This window comes from Terrapene carolina, unplaced genomic scaffold (assembly GCF_002925995.2).
Source record: "Terrapene carolina triunguis isolate 2854851 unplaced genomic scaffold, T_m_triunguis-2.0 Scaffold88, whole genome shotgun sequence".
NCBI lineage: Eukaryota > Metazoa > Chordata > Testudines > Emydidae > Terrapene > Terrapene triunguis.
This window is the reverse complement of record NW_020664439.1, coordinates 30,525,583-30,531,582: the sequence shown is the minus strand read 5'-3', so window position 1 is coordinate 30,531,582 and position 6,000 is coordinate 30,525,583.

Sequence of the window (6,000 nt, the reverse complement as noted above, 5' to 3'; positions counted from 1 at the left end):
AATTGCTTTGTAGACGGACCCAAGGAGGGATAACTGTCTGGGAGATTAAACAAGGAATTGAGAACAAGGGACTAATCCCTCTGTGGCCTTCATCAAGCCATCAAGGACAACATTTTCAAACTTGGGTGCCTGGCTTTAGGATTTTCTGTTTCCGAAAGGTGGGTCACAGTCAGTCTCTTTTCTGAGAGGGAGATATGGGGGACTGGTTTGCTGATAAAATATTTCAAAGGTCTGACCTGAAAATGCAAAGGCTGGCCCTATACACAGCATGGAGTTCTGTTTCTTTAGAGGTCAATGACTGCTCACAGGTACAATGTGGTATAGCTGGTTAGCATGTTCGCTTTCTATCTTGTAAGGCCAGATACAAGTCTGGCTGGGGTGTGTATCAAATAAAATTAGTTTGGTGGCTTCTATCTCTTCACAAAACAAAACCATGTCATAAATTGTCACAATTGGCACAGACTACTGCTCAATTGAGTCCCAGGACCATTAGATGGATTAGGGCCATGCCTAGAACCCACTCTAAACCAGGCTGATCTGGGTTCTTTGTGACTGTGATCAGGTATGTGGGTTTGCACACCCTCATGTGCTTTTGCTTCCCCAGATCCCCAGCTCTCACCCAGTCTTGGACCCGCAGTATCCTAGGGGACTGGCTACTCCTCCTCTGCACTCCTATAGCTCAGTGTCCCCTATGCTTCCCCAGTAGGATCTCCAGGAATCTCTCTCTATGCGAGAAGTCGAGGACCACAGCTGTCTCCCTCAGTCATCAAAAGATTTCCCCCATATAAAAACACATATTAGGGCAATGGAGCAAGGAAATTCTCCTTCTTCCAGTGGCTCAATCAGTGAGGCATAATTATTAGCACAGTAACTAAGGAACTACCAGGAAACCCCTAGCAACCATGTGCTAGCGATCATAGACCATCTCGCTATTCTCACTGTTGCTATGGAACCCCCAGGGATTTCCTAGCTACTGTGTTAAGAAAGAGAAGGCACACTTGTACCCAAGCGCATTGACTTAGCTGCGGGCAGAGAAAATGGGAGTGTTTCTCTTGCTCCTGAAGCCCAACTAGGAAGGCCTATATCCGGATCCCTTTTCCAGCAATTAGGAAGCAGTTCCTTGTTTCCCTGAAGACTTTGCTGGGGAGGAAGCAGCAACTTGGTACCCCCAAAGACCCTAGGGTGGGGCAGAGAGGCCCCTTACATCCAGGGCTGAACAAAAGAGGAAATACCCCACCAACCCCCCACCCACACCTCAAAGGCATCTAAATTAATATGAGGGCTTCCCAGAATTAGGGGTGATAATACCCTTGAAGTTTATGGTTCATGTTGAATGCAAACTTCCAACAAAACTGTAGGGAGTGGCTCACTGCCAACAGAGCCTTCAGTATTCACTTGACACATGCTGTACAAAGCAAACAGCACCATTCCCATGTGGCCATTGGGGGGATGGCTCACTGTCCATGTCCATTCGAATTTGAGATTGCCACGAAGGGAGTCAGAGCAATAGAGGCTTTAGAGATGTGGACACATGAATCAGACCACGGAAACTCATTTCATGGAAGCTCTGTACAACCACCAGAGGGTGGCAACTTTGAGACATTACTTCCAAAGGTTCCATATCTCATTCCCAGTCCCCCCAACCAGAAAGCATGATCTGTAGCCACGGTTTCTACTGTAGTGATTCTTAATAGCCTATGGAAATACGTTTGCAATTTGAATGGGGAAAAGGTAACATGAAAATTTTGCCTAGTGCTTGTTTTACCTCAGGTAGTCAAATTTGCAAACACAGATAGTCCCACTTTCTAAGCAAGTCAGTATAAGAGCCATGGCCTTAGCAAACTGATCATAACTTTCAATCTTCAAAATGCACAGCCTGTGACACAAGCCATCAACGTGGGTGAGAAATGACCTAAACACCACCTGAGTTTTGTTATGTATTGTGCCACAACTGACAGATTATAAAGCGCTATGCAAGAGCTACGTATTAATTATTAACAGAGGGTCCTGTGGCACCTTTAAGACTAACAGAAGTATTGGGAGCATAAGCTTTCGTGGGTAAGAACCTCACTTCTTCAGATGCAAGTAATGGAAATCTCCAGAGGCAGGTATAAATCAGTATGGAGATAACGAGGTTAGTTCAATCAGGGAGGGTGAGGTGCTCTGCTAGCAGTTGAGGTGTGAACACCAAGGGAGGAGAAACTGCTTCTGTAGTTGGATAGCCATTCACAGTCTTTGTTTAATCCTGATCTGATGGTGTCAAATTTGCAAATGAACTGGAGCTCAGCAGTTTCTCTTTGGAGTCTGGTCCTGAAGTTTTTTTGCTGTAAGATGGCTACCTTTACATCTGCTATTATGTGGCCAGGGAGGTTGAAGTGTTCTGCTACAGGTTTTTGTATATTGCCATTCCTGATATCTGACCTGTGTCCATTTATCCTCTTGCGTAGTGACTGTCCAGTTTGGCCAATGTACATAGCAGAGGGGCATTGCTGGCACATGATGGCATATATAACATTGGTGGACGTGCAGGTGAATGAGCTGGTGATGTTGTAGCTGATCTGGTTAGGTCCTGTGATGGTGTTGCTGGTGTAGATATGTGGGCAGAGTTGGCATCGAGGTTTGGTGCATGGGTTGGTTCCTGAGTTAGAGTTGTTATGGTGCAGTGCGTGGTTGCTGGTGAGAATATGCTTAAGGTTGGTGGGTTGTCTGTATTTATTATTATTTAACTATGAAACCTGTTGACCAGGATGTTTCCTCATTGTATGAATGAAATTAACTAGCACAGCAATTTCTAACAAGCTATCCCCCACTAATCTATTACATATTGTAGAACTGGTTTATTTCATTCATGCAATAAGAAAACATCCTGAACAAGGGGTTTTATGCTCAAACAATATAATCTGCCAGTTATGATACAATATGCAATAAAACCCATGTCTTGAACCTTTGACACACAATTGGGAAGTCCCTGCCCCAGGCTGCTTAGGGATTTAAGGAGATGCTTTTTTCTTGAGCTTGTCATGACCACTCCAAGGCAGGGAAAATTTGGAGAGGCTGAAACAGTCCCCTCTCAGGCTACCCCTAGATGAATTCATGCAGTTCCCCCATACAACTAATTAAGCCCCCCAATTAATGCAGCAACCTCCATACAATTCATGACAGACATCCTGCCTGTTCCCCTCCCGCCATGCAGTTAATGCCAGTTTCCAGGCACCTCCACCACACACACAATTAATGCAGCTTCCCCACATTTAATGCAGACTGCCTTCATGCTGGTTGCATCCTTCTTACCTTAGTACTGCTCCACCTTCCTAAGGGTCTCCTAGATGTTCCTTCTCTTGCTGCTACAGCATTAGGCCTTTGTGCCTCTCCCTTCCAAGGAACAGAGAGAGGCCTAGGAGCTGCCCAAGAGGAGCCAGTAGGAGAGGAGTGAGAAGATAGAGAGCTGCTGGGCCGACATTTTAATCTGGGCTGCGGGTGCAGACTGAGGAGGAAGTAGAAGGAGCCCAGCAGCTCAGGGCTGGCTCTGTGACTTTGGGCAAGTGTCATAAGGGGCAAAAAGTATGTGTGTTTCAATCATGTTACCTCAGGTATTGTAGCCTAGGCTACAATGTGGCCAGTTAATATATATTCAAATGTTTTGGCCTGTATTTCAATGAGCATTCAGAGGGCTGTCCAATCATTTAAGTCATCTTGATTGAGCTAACACTATTAAAAACCACTCACTTTTTGCCTCCCAAGACAGGTCTCTGAGGCCTGGTCTACACTAACACCCCAATTCGATCTAAGGTACGCAACTTCAGCTACGTGAATAACGTAGCTGAAGTCGACATACCTTAGTTCGAATTTACCGCGGTTCAGACGCGGTCCACACACGGCAGGCAGGCTCCCCCGTCGACTCCGCGGTACTCCTCTCGCTGACGTGGAGTACCGCAGTCGACGGCGAGCACTTCCTGGTTCGAATTATCGCGTCCACACCAGACGCGATAAATCGAACCCGGAAGTTCGATTGCCAGCCGTCGAACTACCGCGGTAGTGTAGACAAGCCCTGAGAAGAGTGACCCCCGCCAAGATTTTCAAGAATTGGTGTGTAAAGTTAGCTCTAACTCCCAATTTATATACCTAATAAGTGGCCTGATTTTCAGAAATGTTAGTAAGCAGCACCCACTGATTTTATGTTTCTAGGCTAAACCACTTGAGAGAGATGTTGAGCCAAGAAAGTAAGCCAGAATTGAAACCCATGTCAATTTTTGACCCTTCACATTGTGTCAGGGGCCCTAGTATAATCACCTGTTTGAAAATTCACATGAATCAGCCTGGTTTGGGCAAAGCTAGGTGTAAAGCTGGGTTTATAATACAAAGCTTCAATATTAATTATATACAGGCAAGTATTTCTGCATCATTTGTGTTACCACCAAATATCCAGAGGGCAGGTGACATTAGGTAGCTGTCTCACATGGATCATTTCTGCTGCAGGCACTGGGGAAATAAAGTGTAGCCTGGGTTAAACAGGTACACTTTAAAAACCTCACACAACTATAATGTAGGATTGAGCTGATGTTAATGGATATCCCACTTTACACAAATCTTCATTGCAAATCTCTAATTATATTCATTATTCATGTTGATAATTATATATTCGTAGCTTGTTTTGTAATAATACATTGACAAAGAAATTAAACCCCACCCAGCTCATCTTCTCTCCAACACTACAACTAGAGATCCCCATGTTCCAGAAGGTTAATTTGCATACATCCCCCTTGATCTAAGTAAAAATGAAAATGAAAAGTCAGCCCAAACTTTCAAGAGTTAGTTGGTTTCCATTCACAGGCAAACATTTGCTCGGGTTCACTCAAAACTCATCCTAGATAAGTGGTTCCCAAACTTGTTCCGCTATTTGTGCAGGGAAAGCCCCATTTTGTTTACCTGCCGCGTCCGCAGATTCGGCCGATCGCGGCTCCCACTGGCCTCAGTTCGCTGCTCCTGGCCAATGGGAGCTGCTGGAAGCAGCGGCCAGTATGTCCCGTCCCTCGTGGCAGGTAAACAGACTGGCCCAGCTCGCCAGGGGCTTTCCTAGATATTGTCCTAGATAACTGAAGTTTCAAAACCTGGCTCTGTTTTTAGATTTATTAACAAAAAAAATTCATCTGGCCCCAGATTCTGTTACAGAACTTTTGCACAGCTGTACCAACCACATATCATATCATAAAGAATGGACCTAATCTGTTGACCTCAACAACTTAATAAAAATACAATGCACAGGAATTCTTGTAAGAAACTGACTTATTTCCTGACCCCAGTCACATGACCCAGGTCAGGGTTGCATAAAGGTTAATACACCCAATAATGCTTGGGTTTAGTATCTATTGTTGACTATTGGAATGAGCACTAAGATTACTAGTAGGTAAATTATTGTTCTCAACCAAACATGTATGTAGGGTGAGGGGTCTAATTGAGTTTTCTGGTATTAATGATGAGCCCACTGATGACACTCAGCAAATAAGATGCATTTAACACCATTATTCCACTTCTTAAATTAATTTGGGAACTTAATAATGAATTAGGTCAAGGAAAGCTCTAAGCATGGAGTGAGGTAGTTTAAGATATTTCCTCTTCAGGGTTGTACTTCAGTTTTTGTTGGCATTGGCCATATACTTTAATCCATTATGCCTTTATTGCTGGTGATACTTATGCTGAGTAATTTGCCTTAATTTTTTTTAAAAAAAATCATGTTATCTCTTCTTGTACAGAGGTCACTGTGGGCCATGGAGCCTCCTTTGTTCTCCTATTGTGGTAAGAGGTGTAGAAGGGGTTTTCCTAATCAAACTTCTGGGGGTCTGCCCTGTGTGTTCCCTTTGGCCATATGGGGCACAGCAGTACTGCAGAGAGGGCAGACATGACCTCAGAATCACACTGGGTTGAGATCTGGTGGACAAATGCACTGACCATCCTGCAGGTCTCTGCCATGTGGGAATCCCTTCTGACCAGGCATTTTTGCCT